This window comes from Triturus cristatus, chromosome 5_2 (genome assembly GCF_964204655.1).
Source record: "Triturus cristatus chromosome 5_2, aTriCri1.1, whole genome shotgun sequence".
NCBI lineage: Eukaryota > Metazoa > Chordata > Amphibia > Caudata > Salamandridae > Triturus > Triturus cristatus.
Genome location: NC_140588.1, coordinates 554723741 through 554736627, shown reverse-complemented (window position 1 = coordinate 554736627; position 12887 = coordinate 554723741). Strand labels below are relative to the sequence as shown.

The 12887-nt window shown below is 33.6% G+C and overlaps 6 non-coding genes across 6 annotated transcripts; 3 read left to right on the top strand and 3 right to left on the bottom strand.

Moving 5' to 3' along the window:
* Positions 1-411: 411 nt before the first annotated feature.
* Positions 412-483, top strand: TRNAQ-CUG (transfer RNA glutamine (anticodon CUG)). Its single transcript has one exon. It is a non-coding gene; the product is annotated as a tRNA-Gln (tRNA).
* An 825-nt stretch (positions 484-1308) lies between these two features.
* TRNAQ-UUG (transfer RNA glutamine (anticodon UUG)) lies at positions 1309-1380 on the bottom strand. Its single transcript has one exon. It is a non-coding gene; the product is annotated as a tRNA-Gln (tRNA).
* Positions 1381-2928: 1548 nt separating this feature from the next.
* TRNAQ-CUG (transfer RNA glutamine (anticodon CUG)) lies at positions 2929-3000 on the top strand. The gene has a single exon. It is a non-coding gene; the product is annotated as a tRNA-Gln (tRNA).
* An 825-nt stretch (positions 3001-3825) lies between these two features.
* TRNAQ-UUG (transfer RNA glutamine (anticodon UUG)) lies at positions 3826-3897 on the bottom strand. Its single transcript has one exon. It is a non-coding gene; the product is annotated as a tRNA-Gln (tRNA).
* A 4065-nt stretch (positions 3898-7962) lies between these two features.
* Positions 7963-8034, top strand: TRNAQ-CUG (transfer RNA glutamine (anticodon CUG)). The gene has a single exon. It is a non-coding gene; the product is annotated as a tRNA-Gln (tRNA).
* Positions 8035-8859: 825 nt separating this feature from the next.
* On the bottom strand, positions 8860-8931 carry TRNAQ-UUG (transfer RNA glutamine (anticodon UUG)). Its single transcript has one exon. It is a non-coding gene; the product is annotated as a tRNA-Gln (tRNA).
* Between the last annotated feature and the right edge of the window lie 3956 nt (positions 8932-12887).

The following is a 12887-nucleotide window of genomic DNA, read 5'->3' as shown; positions in this document are numbered from 1 at the left end:
GGATTTGAGCTATCAATGAACAAAGATGAAGAAATGGAAAAGCTCAAGAGTAATAAAAAAAGTCCCTCCAAGGTTTCAAATCGGATCATTGGATGCAAAGTCCAAATTGCCAACCATTGCTCTATCGAGCCACCCATGCAGGAGAAAAAGACATTGCTTCAGTAGTCTGGAAATGTAGACTGTTTTATTATGCTACAGGCAAAGATGAACATTGTGATATAACTTTTATATTCAGATAAACATTTGAATATTTAACACTTTTATAGGGAATATAGCTGAAAAGAATCAAATCACATTAAATCTCTATCCACTATGACCATTCAAATGAGATATCTTTTTATCAATATAAGAGAAGGACATCACTGATGCGCTCTCTTTTGTCTCAATGGAAAAGGCACGCTTGTGTGAGAGGGTTCCATGGTGTAATGGTTAGCACTCTGGACTCTGAATCCAGCGATCCGAGTTCAAATCTCGGTGGGACCTACTACAATTATGAGATTCACTGTTTAACTCATTTTTTAGAATTTGGTCTAGAAAAAACCTAATATCAATGTTTTATACTGATGCGTATGAACGCATAAGTATGTATAGATGCATACATAGCTTTATCCATCTAGATAGCTGTTAGACAATATGAACATATCAATTATTCATAAACATAAATATTGAAGCTGAACCTAGAAACTGTTCTTTCACATCCACATTGTAAACATGAGTTTATTTTCCTTTCTCATCTATATGGCCAGTAATGAGATAGTTCATTTTTGCTGATTTCTTAGCTGACAACATGCTGGACTTACACAGTGCATTTCATTGTGAATTTCTTTGAAAGTGAATTTCAGATTCACACCTTTGACATGTCTTTCAAAAGATTCAACTTTATTGGTTGTGGATTTACTGTTGAAAATCAGTGTGTAAAATCTTTGTACGTCTGAATTTCAAGATTATTATTCAAACTGCACATCTTCGGTCCCCGTAATACAAAGTTTGACTCCTCAAGTTTTGTTTTAATGAATGCTTTGCAATTAAAAAGTTCCTTGTTCCCCTTATCAATAACAGTAAGATTTTAAAAAGTAATGTCGTGCATCAAGCCCCTGTGATGAGTTTGAGAAACCAGAGTGAGTTTGTAAAATCTCTCATTATTTTGAGCCATTTAGTTTCCAGGTATTGTAAAAATTCTATTATTTGCTCACATCTAGTAAACTTTTAGAGTATAATTAATAAATTAATTTTTCACCCTACCGGTATTAGATATGTGATATTAATGAATACACTTGAAAGAAAATGATTTGGTCAAGAGTCATAAAATGGTCCCACCGAGATTTGAACTCGGATCATTGGATTCAAAGTCCAAAGTGCTAACCATTACACCATGGAACCTCCCATGTGAAAGGAGTGCAAACTGCTGCAGCAATGTGGAAATGTCAAAGTTTTTAATATTCTACTGTCAAAGAGAAACTTAATTGGATTGCTTTCCTATTCTGGTAAACTTTTGCATATTGAACTATGTTGGGGAAGGATGTTGCCCAAAAGACTCAAATAACGTTATAACTCTGTTGAACAGTGGTTTTTATGTGAGATAATATTTTTCAATGAAAGATAAGTTGCCCCCTGAGGCAAATCTCTTCTGTCAAAATGGAAAGCTCACCCTGGTACGGGAGGGTGGATGGTGTTGTGGTTAGCACTCTGGACTCTGAAAACAGGGATCTGAGTACAAATTTCAGTGGGACTTATCTGAACATTACAATTTTCTTTTCCATTCAGTTCTTAGAAGTTTTATTTGGAACAACATCACATTTACTTATAAACATGTAAAAATCAACCTGTACATATGTATCTCTGTATATATAGCTATATGTCTCTGTATATTTATAGGAACATATAAACATATAGATTATAAAAATAAATATAATTAGTGGAGGTGAAAATCATGAACAGTTGTTGCCTCTCAGCATTTGAAACATGAGTTTCTACTTCTTTCTCTTTTATATGTCCTGAAATTGAGATAGTCACTTTTTACTCATTATTGATCCAACAATACAGTTGATGTATACAAAGCATATAATATGATTTGTGAATGAAGTTCAAAAATGAGAATTTGATCAGTACCTGTCATGCCTCCGACCAAAAGCTTATATTTTACGATTGGAGATCAACTGTTGTAAATCAGCATGAAAAACATTTTCTTTTCACGATTTCCATACTAATATAAAACAACATTTTTACTAGCTGAATGAGATCATCATTTGGGTTCCTCTATGTTTGATTGAAGAAAACTTCTCATTCAAAAAGTGCTATTTTCGCCTTATCAATAGCGGGAAAGCTTAAAAAAGTGATGCTGTGAATCACCCGTCTGAAATGCGTTTGAGAAAATCAGGATATGATTTTATAATGGCTAACTACTTTGTGAAGAAATTTGATGTCAAAGTATTGTAAAGTTTGTATTGATGTAACTTGTTCAAGCTGATGGACATTTTGAAAGCATTCAATAATTGACTCTTTCAACCTACTGGTGTTGGATTTGAGCTATCAATGAACAAAGATGAAGAAATGGAAAAGCTCAAGAGTAATAAAAAAAGTCCCTCCAAGGTTTCAAATCGGATCATTGGATGCAAAGTCCAAATTGCCAACCATTGCTCTATCGAGCCACCCATGCAGGAGACAGAGACATTGCTTCAGTAGTCTGGAAATGTAGACTGTTTTATTATGCTACAGGCAAAGATGAACATTGTGATATAACTTTTATATTCAGATAAACATTTGAATATTTAACACTTTTATAGGGAATATAGCTGAAAAGAATCAAATCACATTAAATCTCTATCCACTATGACCATTCAAATGAGATATCTTTTTATCAATATAAGAGAAGGACATCACTGATGCGCTCTCTTTTGTCTCAATGGAAAAGGCACGCTTGTGTGAGAGGGTTCCATGGTGTAATGGTTAGCACTCTGGACTCTGAATCCAGCGATCCGAGTTCAAATCTCGGTGGGACCTACTACAATTATGAGATTCACTGTTTAACTCATTTTTTAGAATTTGGTCTAGAAAAAACCTAATATCAATGTTTTATACTGATGCGTATGAACGCATAAGTATGTATAGATGCATACATAGCTTTATCCATCTAGATAGCTGTTAGACAATATGAACATATCAATTATTCATAAACATAAATATTGAAGCTGAACCTAGAAACTGTTCTTTCACATCCACATTGTAAACATGAGTTTATTTTCCTTTCTCATCTATATGGCCAGTAATGAGATAGTTCATTTTTGCTGATTTCTTAGCTGACAACATGCTGGACTTACACAGTGCATTTCATTGTGAATTTCTTTGAAAGTGAATTTCAGATTCACACCTTTGACATGTCTTTCAAAAGATTCAACTTTATTGGTTGTGGATTTACTGTTGAAAATCAGTGTGTAAAATCTTTGTACGTCTGAATTTCAAGATTATTCTTCAAACTGCACATCTTCGGTCCCCGTAATACAAAGTTTGACTCCTCAAGTTTTGTTTTAATGAATGCTTTGCAATTAAAAAGTTCCTTGTTCCCCTTATCAATAACAGTAAGATTTTAAAAAGTAATGTCGTGCATCAAGCCCCTGTGATGAGTTTGAGAAACCAGAGTGAGTTTGTAAAATCTCTCATTATTTTGAGCCATTTAGTTTCCAGGTATTGTAAAAATTCTATTATTTGCTCACATCTAGTAAACTTTTAGAGTATAATCAATAAATTAATTTTTCACCCTACCGGTATTAGATATGTGATATTAATGAATACACTTGAAAGAAAATGATTTGGTCAAGAGTCATAAAATGGTCCCACCGAGATTTGAACTCGGATCATTGGATTCAAAGTCCAAAGTGCTAACCATTACACCATGGAACCTCCCATGTGAAAGGAGTGCAAACTGCTGCAGCAATGTGGAAATGTCAAAGTTTTTAATATTCTACTGTCAAAGAGAAACTGAATTGGATTGCTTTCCTATTCTGGTAAACTTTTGCATATTGAACTATGTTGGGGAAGGATGTTGCCCAAAAGACTCAAATAACGTTATAACTCTGTTGAACAGTGGTTTTTATGTGAGATAATATTTTTCAATGAAAGATAAGTTGCCCCCTGAGGCAAATCTCTTCTGTCAAAATGGAAAGCTCACCCTGGTACGGGAGGGTGGATGGTGTTGTGGTTAGCACTCTGGACTCTGAAAACAGGGATCTGAGTACAAATTTCAGTGGGACTTATCTGAACATTACAATTTTCTTTTCCATTCAGTTCTTAGAAGTTTTATTTGGAACAACATCACATTTACTTATAAACATGTAAAAATCAACCTGTACATATGTATCTCTGTATATATAGCTATATGTCTCTGTATATTTATAGGAACATATAAACATATAGATTATAAAAATAAATATAATTAGTGGAGGTGAAAATCATGAACAGTTGTTGCCTCTCAGCATTTGAAACATGAGTTTCTACTTCTTTCTCTTTTATATGTCCTGAAATTGAGATAGTCACTTTTTACTCATTATTGATCCAACAATACAGTTGATGTATACAAAGCATATAATATGATTTGTGAATGAAGTTCAAAAATGAGAATTTGATCAGTACCTGTCATGCCTCCGACCAAAAGCTTATATTTTACGATTGGAGATCAACTGTTGTAAATCAGCATGAAAAACATTTTCTTTTCACGATTTCCATACTAATATAAAACAACATTTTTACTAGCTGAATGAGATCATCATTTGGGTTCCTCTATGTTTGATTGAAGAAAACTTCTCATTCAAAAAGTGCTATTTTCGCCTTATCAATAGCGGGAAAGCTTAAAAAAGTGATGCTGTGAATCACCCGTCTGAAATGCGTTTGAGAAAATCAGGATATGATTTTATAATGGCTAACTACTTTGTGAAGAAATTTGATGTCAAAGTATTGTAAAGTTTGTATTGATGTAACTTGTTCAAGCTGATGGACATTTTGAAAGCATTCAATAATTGACTCTTTCAACCTACTGGTGTTGGATTTGAGCTATCAATGAACAAAGATGAAGAAATGGAAAAGCTCAAGAGTAATAAAAAAAGTCCCTCCAAGGTTTCAAATCGGATCATTGGATGCAAAGTCCAAATTGCCAACCATTGCTCTATCGAGCCACCCATGCAGGAGACAGAGACATTGCTTCAGTAGTCTGGAAATGTAGACTGTTTTATTATGCTACAGGCAAAGATGAACATTGTGATATAACTTTTATATTCAGATAAACATTTGAATATTTAACACTTTTATAGGGAATATAGCTGAAAAGAATCAAATCACATTAAATCTCTATCCACTATGACCATTCAAATGAGATATCTTTTTATCAATATAAGAGAAGGACATCACTGATGCGCTCTCTTTTGTCTCAATGGAAAAGGAACGCTTGTGTGAGAGGGTTCCATGGTGTAATGGTTAGCACTCTGGAGTCTGAATCCAGCGATCCGAGTTCAAATCTCGGTGGGACCTACTACAATTATGAGATTCACTGTTTAACTCATTTTTTAGAATTTGGTCTAGAAAAAACCTAATATCAATGTTTTATACTGATGCGTATGAACGCATAAGTATGTATAGATGCATACATAGCTTTATCCATCTAGATAGCTGTTAGACAATATGAACATATCAATTATTCATAAACATAAATATTGAAGCTGAACCTAGAAACTGTTCTTTCACATCCACATTGTAAACATGAGTTTATTTTCCTTTCTCATCTATATGGCCAGTAATGAGATAGTTCATTTTTGCTGATTTCTTAGCTGACAACATGCTGGACTTACACAGTGCATTTCATTGTGAATTTCTTTGAAAGTGAATTTCAGATTCACACCTTTGACATGTCTTTCAAAAGATTCAACTTTATTGGTTGTGGATTTACTGTTGAAAATCAGTGTGTAAAATCTTTGTACGTCTGAATTTCAAGATTATTATTCAAACTGCACATCTTCGGTCCCCGTAATACAAAGTTTGAGTCCTCAAGTTTTGTTTTAATGAATGCTTTGCAATTAAAAAGTTCCTTGTTCCCCTTATCAATAACAGTAAGATTTTAAAAAGTAATGTCGTGCATCAAGCCCCTGTGATGAGTTTGAGAAACCAGAGTGAGTTTGTAAAATCTCGCATTATTTTGAGCCATTTAGTTTCCAGGTATTGTAAAAATTCTATTATTTGCTCACATCTAGTAAACTTTTAGAGTATAATCAATAAATTAATTTTTCACCCTACCGGTATTAGATATGTGATATTAATGAATACACTTGAAAGAAAATGATTTGGTCAAGAGTCATAAAATGGTGCCACCGAGATTTGAACTCGGATCATTGGATTCAAAGTCCAAAGTGCTAACCATTACACCATGGAACCTCCCATGTGAAAGGAGTGCAAACTGCTGCAGCAATGTGGAAATGTCAAAGTTTTTAATATTCTACTGTCAAAGAGAAACTGAATTGGATTGCTTTCCTATTCTGGTAAACTTTTGCATATTGAACTATGTTGGGGAAGGATGTTGCCCAAAAGACTCAAATAACGTTATAACTCTGTTGAACAGTGGTTTTTATGTGAGATAATATTTTTCAATGAAAGATAAGTTGCCCCCTGAGGCAAATCTCTTCTGTCAAAATGGAAAGCTCACCCTGGTACGGGAGGGTGGATGGTGTCGTGGTTAGCACTCTGGACTCTGAAAACAGGGATCTGAGTACAAATTTCAGTGGGACTTATCTGAACATTACAATTTTCTTTTCCATTCAGTTCTTAGAAGTTTTATTTGGAACAACATCACATTTACTTATAAACATGTAAAAATCAACCTGTACATATGTATCTCTGTATATATAGCTATATGTCTCTGTATATTTATAGGAAAATATAAACATATAGATTATAAAAATAAATATAATTAGTGGAGGTGAAAATCATGAACAGTTGTTGCCTCTCAGCATTTGAAACATGAGTTTCTACTTCTTTCTCTTTTATATGTCCTGAAATTGAGATAGTCACTTTTTACTCATTATTGATCCAACAATACAGTTGATGTATACAAAGCATATCATATGATTTGTGAATAAAGTTCAAAAATGAGAATTTGATCAGTACCTGTCATGCCTCCGACCAAAAGCTTATATTTTACGATTAGAGATCAACTGTTGTAAATCAGCATGAAAAACATTTTCTTTTCACGATTTCCATACTAATATAAAACAACATTTTTACTAGCTGAATGAGATCATCATTTGGGTTCCTCTATGTTTGATTGAAGGAAACTTCTCATTCAAAATGTGCTATTTTCGCCTTATCAATAGCGGGAAAGCTTAAAAAAGTGATGCTGTGAATCACCCGTCTGAAATGCGTTTGAGAAAATCAGGATATGATTTTATAATGGCTAACTACTTTGTGAAGAAATTTGATGTCAAAGTATTGTAAAGTTTGTATTGATGTAACTTGTTCAAGCTGATGGACATTTTGAAAGCATTCAATAATTGACTCTTTCAACCTACTGGTGTTGGATTTGAGCTATCAATGAACAAAAATGAAGAAATGGAAAAGGTCAAGAGTAATAAAAAAAGTCCCTCCAAGGTTTCAAATCGGATCATTGGATGCAAAGTCCAAATTGCCAACCATTGCTCTATCGAGCCACCCATGCAGGAGACAGAGACATTGCTTCAGTAGTCTGGAAATGTAGACTGTTTTATTATGCTACAGGCAAAGATGAACATTGTGATATAACTTTTATATTCAGATAAACATTTGAATATTTAACACTTTTATAGAGAATACAGCTGAAAAGAATCAAATCACATTAAATCTCTATCCACTATGACCATTCAAATGAGATATCTTTTTATCAATATAAGAGAAGGACATCACTGATGCGCTCTCTTTTGTCTCAATGGAAAAGGCACTCTTGTGTGACAGGGTTCCATGGTGTAATGGTTAGCACTCTGGACTCTGAATCCAGCGATCCGAGTTCAAATCTCGGTGGGACCTACTACAATTATGAGATTCACTGTGTAACTCATTTTTTAGAATTTGGTCTAGAAAAAACCTAATATCAATGTTTTATACTGATGCGTATGAACGCATAAGTATGTATAGATGCATACATAGCTTTATCCATCTAGATAGCTGTTAGACAATATGAACATATCAATTATTCATAAACATAAATATTGAAGCTGAACCTAGAAACTGTTCTTTCACATCCACATTGTAAACATGAGTTTATTTTCCTTTCTCATCTATATGGCCAGTAATGAGATAGTTCATTTTTGCTGATTTCTTAGCTGACAACATGCTGGACTTACACAGTGCATTTCATTGTGAATTTCTTTGAAAGTGAATTTCAGATTCACACCTTTGACATGTCTTTCAAAAGATTCAACTTTATTGGTTGTGGATTTACTGTTGAAAATCAGTGTGTAAAATCTTTGTACGTCTGAATTTCAAGATTATTATTCAAACTGCACATCTTCGGTCCCCGTAATACAAAGTTTGACTCCTCAAGTTTTGTTTTAATGAATGCTTTGCAATTAAAAAGTTCCTTGTTCCCCTTATCAATAACAGTAAGATTTTAAAAAGTAATGTCGTGCATCAAGCCCCTGTGATGAGTTTGAGAAACCAGAGTGAGTTTGTAAAATCTCTCATTATTTTGAGCCATTTAGTTTCCAGGTATTGTAAAAATTCTATTATTTGCTCACATCTAGTAAACTTTTAGAGTATAATCAATAAATTAATTTTTCACCCTACCGGTATTAGATATGTGAAATTAATGAATACACTTGAAAGAAAATGATTTGGTCAAGAGTCATAAAATGGTCCCACCGAGATTTGAACTCGGATCATTGGATTCAAAGTCCAAAGTGCTAACCATTACACCATGGAACCTCCCATGTGAAAGGAGTGCAAACTGCTGCAGCAATGTGGAAATGTCAAAGTTTTTAATATTCTACTGTCAAAGAGAAACTGAATTGGATTGCTTTCCTAGTCTGGTAAACTTTTGCATATTGAACTATGTTGGGGAAGGATGTTGCCCAAAAGACTCAAATAACGTTATAACTCTGTTGAACAGTGGTTTTTATGTGAGATAATATTTTTCAATGAAAGATAAGTTGCCCCCTGAGGCAAATCTCTTCTGTCAAAATGGAAAGCTCACCCTGGTACGGGAGGGTGGATGCTGTCGTGGTTAGCACTCTGGACTCTGAAAACAGGGATCTGAGTACAAATTTCAGTGGGACTTATCTGAACATTACAATTTTCTTTTCCATTCAGTTCTTAGAAGTTTTATTTGGAACAACATCACATTTACTTATAAACATGTAAAAATCAACCTGTACATATGTATCTCTGTATATATAGCTATATGTCTCTGTATATTTATAGGAACATATAAACATATAGATTATAAAAATAAATATAATTAGTGGAGGTGAAAATCATGAACAGTTGTTGCCTCTCAGCATTTGAAACATGAGTTTCTACTTCTTTCTCTTTTATATGTCCTGAAATTGAGATAGTCACTTTTTACTCATTATTGATCCAACAATACAGTTGATGTATACAAAGCAAATCATATGATTTGTGAATGAAGTTCAAAAATGAGAATTTGATCAGTACCTGTCATGCCTCCGACCAAAAGCTTATATTTTACGATTGGAGATCAACTGTTGTAAATCAGCATGAAAAACATTTTCTTTTCACGATTTCCATACTAATATAAAACAACATTTTTACTAGCTGAATGAGATCATCATTTGGGTTCCTCTATGTTTGATTGAAGAAAACTTCTCATTCAAAATGTGCTATTTTCGCCTTATCAATAGCGGGAAAGCTTAAAAAAGTGATGCTGTGAATCACCCGTCTGAAATGCGTTTGAGAAAATCAGGATATGATTTTATAATGGCTAACTACTTTGTGAAGAAATTTGATGTCAAAGTATTGTAAAGTTTGTATTGATGTAACTTGTTCAAGCTGATGGACATTTTGAAAGCATTCAATAATTGACTCTTTCAACCTACTGGTGTTGGATTTGAGCTATCAATGAACAAAGATGAAGAAATGGAAAAGCTCAAGAGTAATAAAAAAAGTCCCTCCAAGGTTTCAAATCGGATCATTGGATGCAAAGTCCAAATTGCCAACCATTGCTCTATCGAGCCACCCATGCAGGAGACAGAGACATTGCTTCAGTAGTCTGGAAATGTAGACTGTTTTATTATGCTACAGGCAAAGATGAACATTGTGATATAACTTTTATATTCAGATAAACATTTGAATATTTAACACTTTTATAGAGAATATAGCTGAAAATAATCAAATCACATTAAATCTCTATCCACTATGACCATTCAAATGAGATATCTTTTTATCAATATAAGAGAAGGACATCACTGATGCGCTCTCTTTTGTCTCAATGGAAAAGGCACTCTTGTGTGAGAGGGTTCCATGGTGTAATGGTTAGCACTCTGAATCCAGCGATCCGAGTTCAAATCTCAGTGGGACCTACTACAATTATGAGATTCACTGTTTAACTCATTTTTTAGAATTTGGTCTAGAAAAAACCTAATATCAATGTTTTATACTGATGCGTATGAACGCATAAGTATGTATAGATGCATACATAGCTTTATCCATCTAGATAGCTGTTAGACAATATGAACATATCAATTATTCATAAACATAAATATTGAAGCTGAACCTAGAAACTGTTCTTTCACATCCACATTGTAAACATGAGTTTATTTTCCTTTCTCATCTATATGGCCAGTAATGAGATAGTTCATTTTTGCTGATTACTTAGCTGACAACATGCTGGACTTACACAGTGCATTTCATTGTGAATTTCTTTGAAAGTGAATTTCAGATTCACACCTTTGACATGTCTTTCAAAAGATTCAACTTTATTGGTTGTGGATTTACTGTTGAAAATCAGTGTGTAAAATCTTTGTACGTCTGAATTTCAAGATTATTATTCAAACTGCACATCTTCGGTCCCCGTAATACAAAGTTTGACTCCTCAAGTTTTGTTTTAATGAATGCTTTGCAATTAAAAAGTTCCTTGTTCCCCTTATCAATAACAGTAAGATTTTAAAAAGTAATGTCGTGCATCAAGCCCCTGTGATGAGTTTGAGAAACCAGAGTGAGTTTGTAAAATCTCTCATTATTTTGAGCCATTTAGTTTCCAGGTATTGTAAAAATTCTATTATTTGCTCACATCTAGTAAACTTTTAGAGTATAATCAATAAATTAATTTTTCACCCTACCGGTATTAGATATGTGATATTAATGAATACACTTGAAAGAAAATGATTTGGTCAAGAGTCATAAAATGGTCCCACCGAGATTAGAACTCGGATCATTGGATTCAAAGTCCAACGTGCTAACCATTACACCATGGAACCTCCCATGTGAAAGGAGTGCAAACTGCTGCAGCAATGTGGAAATGTCAAAGTTTTTAATATTCTACTGTCAAAGAGAAACTGAATTGGATTGCTTTCCTATTCTGGTAAACTTTTGCATATTGAACTATGTTGGGGAAGGATGTTGCCCAAAAGACTCAAATAACGTTATAACTCTGTTGAACAGTGGTTTTTATGTGAGATAATATTTTTCAATGAAAGATAAGTTGCCCCCTGAGGCAAATCTCTTCTGTCAAAATGAAAAGCTCACCCTGGTACGGGAGGGTGGATGGTGTCGTGGTTAGCACTCTGGACTCTGAAAACAGGGATCTGAGTACAAATTTCAGTGGGACTTATCTGAACATTACAATTTTCTTTTCCATTCAGTTCTTAGAAGTTTTATTTGGAACAACATCACATTTACTTATAAACATGTAAAAATCAACCTGTACATATGTATCTCTGTATATATAGCTATATGTCTCTGTATATTTATAGGAACATATAAACATATAGATTATAAAAATAAATATAATTAGTGGAGGTGAAAATCATGAACAGTTGTTGCCTCTCAGCATTTGAAACATGAGTTTCTACTTCTTTCTCTTTTATATGTCCTGAAATTGAGATAGTCACTTTTTACTCATTATTGATCCAACAATACAGTTGATGTATACAAAGCATATCATATGATTTCTGAATGAAGTTCAAAAATGAGAATTTGATCAGTACCTGTCATGCCTCCGACCAAAAGCTTATATTTTACGATTAGAGATCAACTGTTGTAAATCAGCATGAAAAACATTTTCTTTTCACGATTTCCATACTAATATAAAACAACATTTTTACTAGCTGAATGAGATCATCATTTGGGTTCCTCTATGTTTGATTGAAGGAAACTTCTCATTCAAAATGTGCTATTTTCGCCTTATCAATAGCGGGAAAGCTTAAAAAAGTGATGCTGTGAATCACCCGTCTGAAATGCGTTTGAGAAAATCAGGATATGATTTTATAATGGCTAACTACTTTGTGAAGAAATTTGATGTCAAAGTATTGTAAAGTTTGTATTGATGTAACTTGTTCAAGCTGATGGACATTTTGAAAGCATTCAATAATTGACTCTTTCAACCTACTGGTGTTGGATTTGAGCTATCAATGAACAAAAATGAAGAAATGGAAAAGGTCAAGAGTAATAAAAAAAGTCCCTCCAAGGTTTCAAATCGGATCATTGGATGCAAAGTCCAAATTGCCAACCATTGCTCTATCGAGCCACCCATGCAGGAGACAGAGACATTGCTTCAGTAGTCTGGAAATGTAGACTGTTTTATTATGCTACAGGCAAAGATGAACATTGTGATATAACTTTTATATTCAGATAAACATTTGAATATTTAACACTTTTATAGAGAATACAGCTGAAAAGAATCAAATCACATTAAATCTCTATCC